Source organism: Mesocricetus auratus, unplaced genomic scaffold (assembly GCF_017639785.1).
Source record: "Mesocricetus auratus isolate SY011 unplaced genomic scaffold, BCM_Maur_2.0 Super-Scaffold_4256, whole genome shotgun sequence".
Taxonomy (NCBI): domain Eukaryota; kingdom Metazoa; phylum Chordata; class Mammalia; order Rodentia; family Cricetidae; genus Mesocricetus; species Mesocricetus auratus.
The window spans coordinates 77,305,980-77,321,243 of record NW_024429182.1 but is presented as its reverse complement, the minus strand read 5'-3'; the positions used below and the strand labels follow the sequence as shown (position 1 = coordinate 77,321,243).

At 49.5% G+C, this 15,264-nt stretch overlaps 1 protein-coding gene across 2 annotated transcripts in view; it reads left to right on the top strand.

Moving 5' to 3' along the window:
- Positions 1 to 622: 622 nt before the first annotated feature.
- The window catches only part of Scnn1b (sodium channel epithelial 1 subunit beta), a 62,838-nt gene continuing 48,196 nt past the window's right edge, over positions 623 to 15,264 (top strand). The window contains exon 1 of one of the 2 annotated variants that reach the window (XM_040755210.1): positions 623 to 731. The gene's annotated coding sequence lies outside the window, so the exon portion shown is untranslated. The remainder of the gene's footprint in view (positions 732 to 15,264) is intronic. The other variant, XM_040755207.1, reaches the window with a different exon arrangement.

The following is a 15,264-nucleotide window of genomic DNA, read 5'->3' as shown; positions in this document are numbered from 1 at the left end:
GGTTCATTGGAAGGGGCAAACCATTTTCAGCCCCTAGCACAGGAGAAGCAGGGGATACTCGAGGCTACACCACAAGCGCGGTGAGTGTGCTCTCTGGGACAGAGCCAGAGACCTAAACCTCTAGGTGCTCTCTCTGTCATCTACCACAGAGGTGGAGGCTATATCCCATAACTAGACAGGTACGAGAATGTTCTGGGAAAACCAACAGCGGGAGCTTTTCTGCAGGGAAATCTCAGCACCAGTAGAAAAGGGCTGCAACAAGTGACTTATCACCATGCCTGTGATGCGCTCCCCCTAGGTGAGCGCGACAGATCCAGGAGTAAGGCAGGATGGAGGGTTTGTGTATGCAGCGGGCAGCGAATGATGGTTATAGAATGGGGACACTCGGAGGAAGAGATTTCTGCACTTGGGTAGGGTATGGAGTCCCCGCGGTGTGTACAGAATGGGACAAGGAGGTGAGAAGTGGCCTGTGGGGACTAACTACTGAGGATGCGGACCTGGAGCCTGTGAGGTGGGACGGGGTTGCTGGGGAGCCTGACGGTGCAGCTGGCCAGGCTAACCCAGGTAGACAGGCTCCGCCCGCGGGCGCTCCCAAGCGGTCCCCGCCCTCCGCGCTCTCTCACTCTCTCCGCCTACAGCGTCCGGGCTCTACAGGTGACCCAGCGCCACAGCCACTCCGACGCCACCACCCTAGCTGCCATCACCGCAGACTCGAGCCGCAACCTAAGCAGGTATGACAGCGACACCACCCCCATCCCCGCGCGCGCACCCGGGTAGGGACTGCAGTTTGGCCCCTGACAGCGGCCAAGAGCCTGCCATCCAGCCTCAGTTTCCCACCGGACGGCGTTGGGCTGTCTGGCTGCCACCTAAGTCGCCACTGAGGAGACGGTGGCACTGGACCCGCTAGGGATGCGAGGAGGATAGGGGAAAGATTCGCTCAGCGAATCGGAGAGAGACCCAACGAAAGTCGTGAGCTTGACACAACTGGAGGGAAGGGCTGAGGTCAAATCCTCACGCGGAATGGGCGGGGCAAACTGTAGTTCAAGAGGTGACAACAGCACAACTGGAGCGCATCACAGGTCGCTACCGAGCAGCTCCGCCAGGTGGGCTCTCCTCTTTCACAGAGAGGAAACTGAGGATGGGGGGCGGGGGCCGCGGGGACCGGGCGCGCACTCCTACAAGGATCTTAGAACAAGGTGCTGCGTGCCGATCAGCGCCCAGGCTTGTGGCCTCGTCTGCCAGACCACCCAACTTTGGGGGACACCGATGTAAAAGACAGTGCTGGGGAGAAACCCAAATCCAGGTCCCAACCTATGCTCTTTCCACCGTTCCGGGATTTTTAGTTAAAGTCTAGAGAATGTCACATGACAATAGATATGCTGAACACAGGACATCAGGAACAGAGTTCATTCCATAAAGGGGAAACCGAGGCAGAAGGTTTAGAGAGGAAACTGCGGTGTTTTCCACTCAGAAGAAATCTCCATCAGCAAGGGTCTTGGGGTCGTTCAGTCTGGTGTGATCCCTGAGTGAGGCTCTGGAGAGTTCCGTGATGGAGCATCTGCTGGCAAGCCAATACAAGGGTCCATCCTCCTTCCTCTCAAACTTTCCAAGTCCTGTTCTCCCTGCTCCCTAAAGGTAACCACTATCTTCAAATGGAGTATTTCTTCTAGACCTTTCTCAATACCTATATAGTCATATATACAAGCCCATAGGAAATACGTAAAATAGTAAGGTTGGTGGGCAGATATGTAATGTTAATTGTAGAAAATCCACCCACACCATTGGGCAATGGTGACTTAATCTCAACCCCACATATTCCTTCTAGAATCATCTGTGTTACTGCACAGACACGCAGCTAACATAAATTACCATTTTGGGGTCAAGTTTGAATTCTTGTTCTTTGTTCTGAACTAATTTCACAGCATATGAATTTGGGGGACAAGGTCCCTTCTTTCCCATTGCATACACAGAAGCCATGTTTGCATACATGCATATATGGACAGCCATGTAAATACAAGTACACATTGACATAAGACAGACTCCAAAGCACACAGACATAGGACAGGCAAGCCCACCTCTGTGCTAGCTATCCGTGGTCAAGGACAAACCCATTTCTCCATACCTGCAGCTTCCACCGAGTCCAAGGGCCAGTAAAGAGCCAGTCTTCAAGCTCTGCCTGTCTGGTGCCCAGTGGGCAGGGATGACACCAAAGACCCCATTAAGGGACTCTCTCCAGTCGCTGCCAGTGTCATTCTCACTGTCTAGTAGGAGGCAAAACGATTAAAAACTGGGGGACTCAGCAGATGGTAGTGTTTGCTGCTCTTCCAGAGGACCCAAGTTCAGTCTTCCTTGAGGACCTCATATGCGGGCTTGTATAGTGTTTGCTCTTTTGTCATCACAGCCTCTGCTTTAAAAACCAAATTCTCATTTAAAAGCTAATACTTGGGCCTGGAGAGGTGGCTCAGTGGACTAAATGCTTCCTGCACAAGCTTGAGGATCTGAGTTCAGATCCCCAGCATTCACATAAAAAGCTGGCCTGGAACTCGATAAATAGACCAGGCGGACCTCAAACTCAGAGATCCTCCTGCCTCTGTTTCCTGAGTGCTGGGATTAAAGGCTGTGTTTGCTTCCTGGATGTTTGTTTGCTTGTTTGCTTTTGGTTTTTCAAGGTTTTGTAATCCTGGATGTTCTGGAATTTACTCTGTAGACCAGGCTGGCCTCCAACTCAGACATTCACCTGCCTCTGCCTCCTGAGTGTTGGTATTTAAGCAAGGAGTGTTCTAGGCAGGGTTTCTCTGTGTAACAGCTTTGGCTGGCCTGGAACTGCTCTGTAGATGGGCTGGTCTGGGACTCACAGAGATCCACCTGCCTCTGCTGGGATTAAAGACATGCACTACCACCACCCTGCTGCCTAAGGCTGTTTCCTATATGTGGACTTCCTTTCTCACTCTGTCACCAGAAGAACTCCTGTACATCCTTCAAAACCTACCTTAGAGGTTTCCCTCTCCTTTGTGCCTTTCCTTGAAATGTTGTCACAGAGTTAACACCTCCATTATCAGAATACCGAGGTTGTATTTACAGCAATCCAGGCAGTAATGGAGTGGTTTAAGGTATTGACTCATGTAATACCTGAAGCAACCCTTCATCACCTCTGTTCTCTTCACAGGGAAATAGTCACAAAAGAGCCAAGTCAGAGACCCAACATGACACAGTTTATCTAAATCACCTGGGAGACAGACATGGCTTTGGAGTCCTGTTGTTACTTTCCATTGTGCTATTCTTGGAGAACAGGGGGTGGCCTCCAGGGGACTGTGAGATAGTAGAGGTTCCCACCCGGTCTAAAGGGAAACTGACTAGCTCTGGATGCTTAAAATCTCAGGACTAACCTACAATTTTGAAGATTGATTTTTTTAAAATTATGTGTGTCTATGTCTGTGTGTGGGTAAGTACATATGAGTACTGGTGGCCAAGGAGACCAGAGGTGTCAGATGCCTGGAGATGGAGTTACATACAGGTGGTGTGAACCACCTGAAATGGTGCTGGCAACCAAAGTCAGGCCCTCTGCAAGAGAAGCAATTCCTGCTCTTCACAGCAAAGCCATCGCTCCAGACCAGCTAGCCCACACCTTTATAAGGATGGGGAGAGGGCTCAGTGGGTAAAACACTTGCTGTGTAGATCAGAGGTTGCAACCCAGAGCCTGCATGACAGACAGTGTGGAGGCCATCCCAGTGCTCAAGGGAAGGGACAGAATCCTGGGGCAAGCGCACTATCTAGACTGGCCAGATCAGCAAGAGCCCCAGGTTCAGTGAGAGACTCTGCCTCAGTAAGAAAAGTGGACAGATTGGAGGAAGACACCAGACATGAGGCTCTGACTCCATGCACAAACACATAGGCTTGCATTATCACACAAGGGCAAGTGAACACACACACACACACACACACACACACACACACACACAGTCTTACCTCCTATTCAATGCTCAGGACTCTGGCTATCCTTGAGGTGTGGAAGAAGTCCTAAGTGGTAGCTCAATGCTGCCTCCAACACAGGACCATCTTAGGGTCTCCCTGCCCAGAAGAAGACTTTCCGAATTTTATTCGCATCATCCTACTCAACAGTTTGGAAAGACTATTATCACTAAGCCCATCTGACAGATGTGAAAACTGTGGCTCAGAGACAGGAGTGGACTTGCCTGACCTGAGAAGTAGTAAAACTGTAATTGAAACAAAATGCTTTTAGCATTTTGTTAGCCTGGCTATTATCAAACATTCCAACAAATGCTTTGTTTGTTTCCTTGTTTGTTTGCTTGTTTATTTATTTTGGTCTTTTGAAACAATCTTTCTATGGATCCCTGGCTGACTTAGCATTTGCTATGCAGCCAAGGCTGCCTTGAACCTGTAGTTCACTTGCGTCTCTTAAGCTCTGGGATTACTGGAGTGTACTACCACCCCATGCTCCAGCAAGCTTTTGATGATTCTATTATACCTTTGAGGATGGACATAATTTTCTTACGCTGTTATCTGGACCCAGAAAGTGTGGGGCATAGCACCAGGAGACTGGGCACTGGGCTTAAGAACTCATGGTTCTTAAATTTATGTGTCTCTGTGTTTGTGTCCTGTGTGTGAGTATACTCAGAGGCAGGCAGAGGGTGGCAGATTCTCTAAAGCTAGTTCTAGGTGGTTGTGAACTCCTTGACACCGGTGCTGGGAACTGCATGTCCAAGACCTTAGGTTTGATCCTCAGCAAGACATGCACATGCTCGCACACAGAAACAACAAAATAGGAGCATCAACTTCAGCTGTGCTGGGTTCCAGTCTTGGTTCTGGCACTTGTGGACCCAACTGAGTGACTCTCCATGCTTCATTTTCCCACCCGCAAAATGGAGCAGCCAAAGTGCTGGCCTCATAGGCCCTGTACAAACATTAAGTCATTTTGTGCACACACAGGACTCTGCTGCCTGGGGCCATCACAGGTCAGGCTCAGGGGAAGAGGTTGGCTAAAACCAGCAAATGGAGTCGGATCCTAAGACTTCAGGTTTAAGTTCTACACAACGAAGAGGACCCATTTGATGCCTAGAACCCATGTGAAAAGGATGAGGATGGTGACACACATTTGCAAACCAACCCTGAGGAGGTGGAGACAGGACGATCCCTGGAGCTCACTGGCCAAAAAATCTCAAAAAACATCAAAGTGGTCCACTCCTAAGAAGCTACTCAAAGTTGACTTGGCCTAGACACACACACACACACAGACATGGTGGAGGGAGGGATAAAGCCTGTATTTTCTGTTATCACTGACTTTGAACAGATTAGAAATTTTGATTTTATATGCCAAGTACAAAATGTTGAGTCAGGTAAGCTCTTTCTGGCTGGTAAGAAACCCAAGCTGCTGTGATTCTTGACCTTGGCTTGTTATCTTATCCCGCAGATTGCAGAGATTCGAATCCAACCAGGCCAGTTTAGGGACTATGCAACCCAGGCAAGCCCCATAACCTCTGTGTCTCGGGTCATGTACTGGAAATAAAGATCTCCCTTCAAGATGGACACTCTGAGAGTTAAGGGGGGAAGCAGTTACCACAGTGCCTGGCCCACAATAAATCCAAATCTGAATACACGGCTGTTGTGAAACTAGATCTGAAATGACCTAAAAGCCTTACAAGTTGTGTTTTGAGAGATGTTATTCTTTGTTTCCGTTTATTACAGTTATGTTTTTATTTTGTCAGTGAGTGTAGGTACGAACGTGCCACTACAGGTGTATGGAGGTCAGAGGACAAATTGTAGGTGTCAGTTCTCTCCTTCTGCTGTGTGTGAATCCTGGAGACAGAACTCAGGGCTTGGCAGCAAGCCACCGAGCCATCTTGCAGGCCCCTGTTTGTTCCAGTTTGTGAAGAAGGCTATGTTACTCAGGCTAGCCTGAGCCCTGGGATTAGAGATGAAAGCCACCTCAAAGAGGTTATTTATTTATTTGACACTAAAGATCCTTATCCTAGCTATGACTCTCTGAGTTTTCTGAAAGGTCATTTGTGACTGGACAGTGTGCAGGACCCTGGGGGCTCTGAGAAGTTCCCAAACTGTCCAAGGCCACACAGTATAAACAACCTGGGTTCAACTTTCTCCCTCCCTCGCCCTAACACCTTAGGAGTAGGGAGGTGTGTTCGGAAACACCTGGGCAAGCCTAGCTGTTCCCTTCCCTGCTGACCTTGGGGTACAGACCTTAGGGACAAAGGCTAGCAGGGTTTCTTGCTTTTCCTCCATGTGTGGGGAGCTCATTTGCAGGAGAGTGCTGTGTCCTTTCTGGACTACTGATCTGGTTCTTAGCACTTCCGGCATAGACAGATGCTCTGCAAACAAACTCTCATTGCTTGGGATTTCTGGCATTCCTGGACTGGAGAGTTTGTCTGCACAGCTTGTGCATGTGTATGAGTGTGTGTGTGTGTGTGAGAGAGAGAGAGAGAGAGAGAGAGAGAGAGAGACAGAGAGACAGAGAGACAGAGAGACAGAGAGAGAGCATGTGTGTGCATGTGTGTGATAAAGTGTGTGTGTGCTTTGTGAGTGTGTGTGTACATGTGTGTAGGTTGTAGCTCTTCCCTCTTTGAATCCTGATGACAACACCCTCACACAGAGCGGATCACCTCTGCCCTCTACTCTTGCCACAGTGAGAGGCAGTTGATCTTGGCCTTGGTGAATTGTGTTAGAGAAAGAAACTGCAGAAACTGGTGTCTGAGGCTGTGGGTTTAAGGGCAGCCTTTGAAGGACTGTTCAGAGAGTAGGGGTTGGCAAGTGTCAGATAGCAAGAACATGCTTGGCACCTGGTGGTTAGTAAGTACTCATTAAAGGGAGGCAAGAGAGGGACAGACAGAAGACAAGCAACGAAGCAGAAGGGGAGGAGGCAGAGGGGAAGGGAAACAGAAGGGGAGGTCCCGAGCCTGCTGGAACAGACAGCCCTGACTGCAGCACCCAACCATCTGCATTGGGGGAGAACAGCAGGGACTGACACTGAGGACTGCCGACTCTAGGGAGAGTTTCTGGAAGGAGTTCACTGTCTTGGAGGCAGGGCCTCCACCTGATGGGTGAGGGAGGATCTTAGGGACCTCCCTGTACCTGGTTCTGCCCTCCAGGCATCAAGGTTTGCCCAGCTCCTTCCTTCTGCCTCCTCCGGGCAGTTTGTGTAACCTACTGAACCAGAGGCATCTTTTGGATTTCCCACCATGGGATCTGGACCATAGTGCCTATGTGAGCAGGCTTGTGTAGAGCGGACTTCAAGGGTTGCCCCAAGGCTGACATTTGGCTCCTCAGGGAAAGCATGAGGGCGGGGCAAAGCCAGAAACACTGTCACTTATGTCTGGAACGCTGAAAGATCAAGTTAGAGCTAGTTATGCTGGGGAGGGTGCCAATCCCCCACCCCACCCAACCCTGGCTCTGGTCCACCAACTGGCTAGGGGTTCACTGGGTTGTTTTTCTGATGATAGAACCTGGGGCTCTGTGGAAAAAGGAACTCAGAGGTTGGAGACATCCCAGACAGGAATCAGGGATGCCTCACAGGCTAGGTACTATAACCTACTTCATAAGAACTTAAACAAGGGATAAAGTGAAGGTGTTTGGTTACTGTGGGAGCTGAGGGACCAAGCTGATGCTCAGGGAACATCTGCAAGTAAGAATGATGGGAGGGTGGGAAGGAAATATGTTAAGAGGTGGGTGCCCGCCCGAGTTAAAATAGACACTGAAAATGCACCTGGACTAGCAAGCCGTGGCTCAGCCCCTCAGCCTCCTCGGCCCCTCGCCTGGCGATCCCCTTCCCACCCTCGTCTCAATCCTGCAGCTCCCAAGACGGTCTTTCCAGTAGGGCTGGCCTGAAGTGGGCAGGGTTGCTCCTGGTGAGACTGGCAGTCTAATTGACCAAAGCTCTTCCCTGGAGACCCTGGGAGACATCTCAGCTCCTCCCAGAGGCTCCCACACTGCCCTGGAGACAGCTGGTCTGCTCACTTTCCCTTTCAACAATGGTCTGAATGCAGATGAGGCCCACGTGGCTTTTTCCCCATCAATACAGTAACAACAGGGAGAGGTTTTACTTTTTCTTGTGTTGGATGTTGAAGATTGGATCCTGGGTTTTGCACTCAAACTGGTTTTGCTAAGCATGTGCTATACCCCCCAGGCCAGGGCAGTGCTGCATGCTATATACAAGCACTTGCATTATGGCATTGAATTCTTTTAGCAATCATAAAGGTGGGTAGTGTAACTATCTCCACTTGACACACAGAGAAACTGAGTTTTCTCTCTGCATGAATGCATTACCTCCTTACGGCAGTCCTGTCAAACCCGTGGCAGAGTTGAATGGAGTCAGAGAGGCTAAGTCGCTTGCTTACCCAAGGTCATTAAGAGCTAAGGAATTGTCCCTGGGATTGTAGCCTGGGCAGTTTGGCTGCAGAGTGCACAATTTGTCTGGCCCTGCCCTCTCAGATGCTAGGTGTCACCTGAGCAACGAAGGTACATAAAAAGTGGAATTTTTCCCACTTAGACATGACTGTCAATGTCTTTGAGCTACCTGCAACCAAACGTAAAGTTTCAGCTTTCTGATCAGCTGGGAATCACCCTGTGTCGTTGTGTGGATTAAGATCTAACAAAAAGGCTGGCAAGTGTTAGCATGTGACCACCAGCTCAGCCTCCAAACTGCCCAATGAGAGCAACTTCCTCTGACCTGACTAATGGATCCAAAGGGGAAGCAGGCAAAAAGACTAGCAACTGGGCCTTCCTCCCAGGACTTCAGCCACTGGGCTAGCCTGCCCCTGGAACAAGGTGGGAAATGTAGGGCCTGGACTCCATGCAGGGAAAAGAGAAGCTAGACTTCAGTAGGAAGCTAGAAGGCCACAAAGGGGGACAACAGTACTGACCTTTCTGTTTTTTCTGCAGTGTGAAGGCAGAACCCATGACTAAGCACATGCTAGGCAAGCACTCTGACATTGAGCCACACTCCCAGCCCTTCCTTCTTCCTCCTTCTGCCCCCACGCAGTGGAACCCACTCTGGAGGTTTCTACGGAGGAGACTGTACACTTAGAGAACAAAGTCTGCAGAGCCGGCCGACAGTATGCGCTGTCTGCATTTACTCAGTCTGCTCTCAGTAACACCACCAGGGAGACGTGAACCCCCAGCACCCCCACCATCATCATCATTACCCCTAAGCACCACTCCCATATCCACTATCATCTTGATCGTGTCCACCATCACCCTATCGGCAACAGCAACATGACCCTCAAGGCTCTTTAGACCCAAGGTCAAGGCCCAGTCTGCAGACTGACACACTCAGAAGATATGGCGCTATTCGTTCCCTAGAAAAATAAGGAAGGAAAAAACACCAATTCAATTCCTAGCTCTTCCACTTTCTAACTGTGTGGCTTCGGGGAATTGATCCAATCTCTCTGAACAAAGATCTGATCTATAAAATGGAATGGTTGTAATCCTCCCTTTTGGGCTCATGGGAAGGGACACATAAGCTCTTTCAGGTACGGTCTTGGCACAGGTCCTGGCTTGGATTGTAAAAGCAAAACAAATACAGGAAAACACACAGGCCAGGGGAACAGTAGTTGAAGGCATAGCTCGAGGCTCTGGCTGTGAGTTAGTTCCCATCAGCTCTGGATTTCCAGAGGCAGGTGGAGCCCAATGTAAGAACTGTCCTGGAATAGGGTGGTTTGCAGGCTGCCCAGCAGAGACCACCTAAGGGCTGAACATGTAGGGGAGGGAGAAGAAGGGAGGGAGAGCTCCTGCCCAGATTGGGGCTGAGGTTCCCACTGAAGTTGTGATCTGCCCAGTTTGAGATAAGTCAGGAAGGACGCTTCTACAGATGGAGGCAGAAGTTCCAGGAAGAACCAACTACTTTCTATTCAATCCAAGCAGTACCCCCAAAGCATCAGTACAGACCCCCTCCCCCATCATACATGGAAACATTTCCTTCTGGGCTATTCTCCTTTTGGTGGTTTGTTTCTGAACAGCAATAGAGACAGCCCAGAGCAGCTCCTATGCCAGTGTGTCCTGTCAGAACTGCAAAGACAGGCCAGCACAGATGCCTGAGTACTAACAGTCTGAATCTTTACTATAAAAGTGTATAGTCCCTCGGGAGGCAGAGGCAGGCGGATCTCTGTGAGTTCGAGGCCGGGCTGGACCGACAGCCTCCAAAAGAATACAGAGAAACCCTGTCTCGTAAAAACAAACAAACAAAAAAAAGTGTATCGTCCTTACTTCAGCCCATTTACCCAGACTCTGCTGCAGGTTACTGTTTTCTGGGGAATTCTGTCAACTCCAGGCTCACACCACACCCCAGACCCAGCAAATCAGGACCTCTGAGGGCAGGGCTAGCGACACTGTTGTTTAAGCAGCTGCAGGTGACCCGTCCAGGCAAATGTCTTGAGAGTTCTTTCCCTGGCTCTTCTCCCATTCTTTCTGTGTCCTTCTGCCCAGAAGCAATACCTGTTACCACAATCAGAAAGCTGCCTCATGGGCAGGGGAGGCAGCATAACCAGTGAAGCACTTGCTGCGTAAGTGTGGGGACCTGAGTTCAATCCCCGAGCCCCTGTAAGAATGCCAAGATATAGAAGGGCGTGTCTGTAGTCCCAACACTGGGGAGGTAAGGACAGAGGATCCCTAGAGGAACCCTCTAGTGGGAGGACACGTGCCTTGCATGCTCGAAGCCCTGGGTACATCGGCAGCACAGCAGAGTTAAAAGAGAGTCTATAGCGATGAGAAACATCAGGTTTCGATTTTGTCTCTGTGTGAAGCGGTCAGTTATTGTCCAGGCACCATCGCTGCTATCCCTCTTTGTTTTCAGTTTTCTTTTGTTTTTGTTTTCTAACATGGAGTCTCACTAGAATGGTTTCCAACTTACTTGAGGCCCAGGCTGGCCTTGAACTCTCCATCTCTCTGCCACAGACTCTGGAATGGCTGAGATTTATAGGCTCACACTGCTCCACCCTACTCTGGTGCCATCCTTTAAGTGGAGAGACATTAAATCAGTGGTTCTTTTTTTTGTGTGTGTGGTTTTACGAGACAGGGTAAGTCAGTGGTTCTTAAGCTTGAGCATAACCCGGAACTCCAGAAGGTGGTTGAACTGGAGTTTCTGATTCGGGAGAACTGCGTAGGTCGTGCTCCCAGGGGCTGCAGCTACAGTCATGAGGACAGCCAGACTTTGAAAAACACCTCTCTCAGTTATGCACTGGGCACTTAGCCCAGTGGTTCTTACCAAGCTGGGTTCCCGGAGACCCCCAGGAGACAGTTTTATTCAGTCTAAGGCACCCAGGTCTCAGAGAAGCCTCAGATATTGGTTTGCTTCTGCGGCCAAGCTGTGTCTTTGACCAGACCTGAGCGGTTTCCTCAAGTTCAAACCCATAATTTAAAGACATAATTGTTACTCAGAAACAGGGTTTTGTGGTCATGCAGTCTTCTTCCCCATTCCATGGCCTCTGCTATGTGCCGCTCACCGCAAAGGGGTCTTGGAGGATAGTGCAGTTGAGCCTGTCAAGTGCACCTTAACTTCACCTCAGGGGGCCTCAGCTCCAGGCCTGGAGCCATGGGAGGGAGGGGACAGGTGCCACCCCCTCAGAAAGCTGGAGCCACCACAGCTTTGGAGACAAACTGGGCCCAGTGCCACCCTCCACAACTGCCTTGATCAAGAATGACCACCCAGCCCCCAACTGGTTTTCTAAAGCTTTGAACTTGAGAGGGCTGGCAGACAGGTCTGAATGAAGGAGTGAGCTATTGGAGGTCAGAGAGTAGTAGGATTAATGATTTTTCTTCCTGGATGGGGGCACTGACTACCTTGGTGTTGGGGGTGGGGATGTTCCTATTGCCCTGGAAACAGCAAGCATCAGCCAGTGGGGGGAGGGGTGTCAGGTGCCTTTGGAACCTTTGACGAGGTTTCTTTCATCACAGCTGGGTGACCCTGAGTGACCTTCTATGCAGGAGAGGTGACAGTTTCTTGCAGGCTCAACTCGAGTATTAAAACAAGATGGTGTCATGTGATAGTTCTTAGTGTGTACTAGGTGCTCAGCAAATGTTGTTGCTACCACCACGGAAGGACAGATAGGAACTGTGATTTCTTTCTGCACACAGCCAGAACACCTCTTCCCTACCCCACCTCCCTACACTCCGATCTCACAACCCCACCCCAAACCCCCACCCTGGCCCTCTTCATGCCTCTGTGGCCTTCTGTTCACAAGAGTTAGCTTATAATCAAAAAGCACCTATTTGCCCCCCAAAATATTCACTGCAACAGCCAAACCATATTTAAGCACTTAACCCGTTGTTGGCGCTCAGTGCTGTTCTGTACTAATATGATGCAATGTGCAAACATGAACCACAGAATCAATCAAACATTCTGTGATGCTGAGCAGGGAGCCCAAGACCTGGCACTCGCTAACCAAGAGCAGTCGCAATGCCAGGCCTTGATTTTTGAGACGTGGTCTAGCTACGGAACCCTGGCTGGCTATGAACTCATGATCCTCCTGCCTTAGCCTCCCAAGTACTGGGGTTAAAGGCATATGTCATCACACCCAGAAATATATTATTTTCAGTCGTGATTAAAAACAAAAATAAAAACCTGTAACATACAAATGGTCAACTCTTTTATTTTTATTGCTGGGAGTTGAACCCAGGGCTTCCAGTATGCACAACAAGGTTCCACATAATACTAACCTGCCACCTTAAATCACATAATACTAACCTGCCACCTTAAATCACTTAAATCTGAAAAAAATTTTTTTGAGATGGGGTCTCACTGTGCAGCCCTGGCTGGCCTCAAACTCTCAGAAATTTACCTGCCTCTGTCTCCTGTGTCCTATAATTAAAGGCATTTCCAACATGCCCAGGAGATCACTTTTTAAAATTAATTTCCAAATTACGTATTTCATCTTGAGGTGGGCACACATGTGCCACAGTGTGTATCGGAGGACAACTCTGGGGAGTCAGCCCTGTCCTTCTACCATTCTGGATCCCTGCTGAGCCATCTTGCCTGCCCACTTAAACTCATTTTTGAGCGTACAGTTCAGTAACACGAAGTATGCTCACACTGGTGTCCAGAACTCCCGGCGTCTTGTCTTCCATTTCCACATCGTGCCTTTGGAGACCAGATTGTGTCTTATACCTGTGGCATATCTCAGTCCCACAAGAGGCATTTCCCATGCCCATTAGCTGCTGTTTGATCACGGCTACCCAAATGGCTTGAAGGCCCTCTCATGGAGTGGGGGTGGATTGAATCTGGCAGTAAGGGAGCAGATCGGAGTCAGGGAGACTTGTCTGAGAGGAAGCCTTGGCCCAGAGCCCTATTCTGTAGTGAGATGGACCCTTCCTCCATCTTGCATTGCTGGTGGCTTTGTCAGAATCTCATTACCTCTCTGAGTCTCAGCAGATCCTTCTGTAAACAGAGCGGAAACCGGCCTCTCTCTGATTTCCTGCCTTTATTTTCATGAGGATTTAATGCATGCAGCGCTTGGCACTGTGCTGAGAAAATGCTGGCTTTTGTAATTACTGGAGGGAAAGGAAGACAAAAACATGCACCAACTGCTAAGTTTACACTCTTATCTGCAAGGTTGTATTAGAAAGGACGGCTATTGGAGACACAGATTCTCCCAGCTCTAGAAAAGAATGGTTGAATGCTGGTTCACTTCCCTGAGGCTAGGCTGTCAATGAATGTGTCCCTCCCTCCATATACACCCCCCCCAAGGCTTCCTACAGCTCCTGTTGGCTGTGGGGCAAAGGCTATGCCCTTACAGGCTTTCCAGCAAACACATGTCTTCTTCCCTTTCACTCCCCTTCAGAGTGTGGGTTCAAATCCCAGCTCACCACTTGCTGGTCACTACCTTGTATATCGTTTGCTTGTCCTCTCTGTTTTTTTGTTTGTTTGTTTGTTTGTTTGTTTTTGTTTTTGCTCATCCTCTCTGGTTTTCCCACCCATAAAATGAGGTAGAAATAGGGCCTTTGCCATTGAGTCTGTAGGAAAATTAGCTTCTGCATATGATGAAACACAGCCTGCTGTGTGGCAGAGAGGGACAGGAGAGTGAAAGAGCGTTCCGGGGAGCCCTGAGACCCCTTGCTTGCTTCTTTCCTGGTGAGCATCCCCTGACAAACTCTTGGCATCTGCCTCTCCATGCCAGCTCTTCCAGAAAGTCCCTCGAAGATGACAGTTACCTTCCTTCTTCGGTGCCCATAGTCTTTCTGAGGATTAGTCTCTCCTCTTGTCACTTTATCAATCTGTCTCACAGCATGGCTGTCTGACTGCCCGTCTCTATCCTACTGGGAGGGAAGTGCTGGACTGTATACAGTAGGCATTCTGTACATGCCTGTGGGGTTCAGGGCTGGGGACAGGTTGGCACACAGGGTTTGAGGAATATTTAGAGGTAAAGGGATATGTGAGTGTATGAGTCTGTGTGTGTGTGTGACTCTGTGTGTGTGTGTGACTCTGTGTGTGTGTGTGAGAGAGAGAGAGAGAGAGAGAGAGAGAGAGAGAGAGAGAGAGACTCTGTGTCTCTGTACTTGTGTCTATGCCACATCTGAACGTCAGAAGACAACTTGTGGGAGTTAGTTCTCTCCTTCCATTATGTGAGTCCCAGAGACCATACTAGATCATCAGGTTTGGTGACAGACACTTTCAACTGCTGAGCCATCTTGTTGCTCTCACTCTCCCTCTCTCCTTTCCTCCCTCGCTCCCCTCCCTCCTGTGTTTTCCTGAGACAGGAGCTCATGTAGCCCATGTTACTTTCCAACTCACAAGGATGACCTTGAACTTCTGATCTTCATGCTTCCACCTCCAGAGTGCTGGGGTCACAGGTGTACACCACAGCTTGAGAGGTGCCTTTTCTCTCAACATCTGCAAGTCCCCTGCACTGTGTGAGGGTGTGAGGTAACAAAGGGGAGGAGACACTTTTATTTTCCCTCCAGCCACCCGCCACTTACAGCTGTGCTATGGGGTTAATTATGTCCCTATGATTTCCACGGTTGAACCTCTCACCCCCAAGATGTCTATATTTGCAATGGCACCTTTAAAATGGTGATTAATTATTTAAAAGAAGTAGTTAGAGTGCTTTCCTCCACATGAACGGTATCATTGTAAGAGGAAGCGTGGATACAGAGCAGGGCTGTCCCGCACACAGGCAGAGGACAGGCTGAAGCACAGCAGCAGTCACTTGCCAGCCGAGGAGTATACCCTCAGTAGAACAAAGCCGACGCCAGCACCTTGACCTTACACTTCTAGCCTCCAGACAATGAGGAAATGCGTTCTGCTGT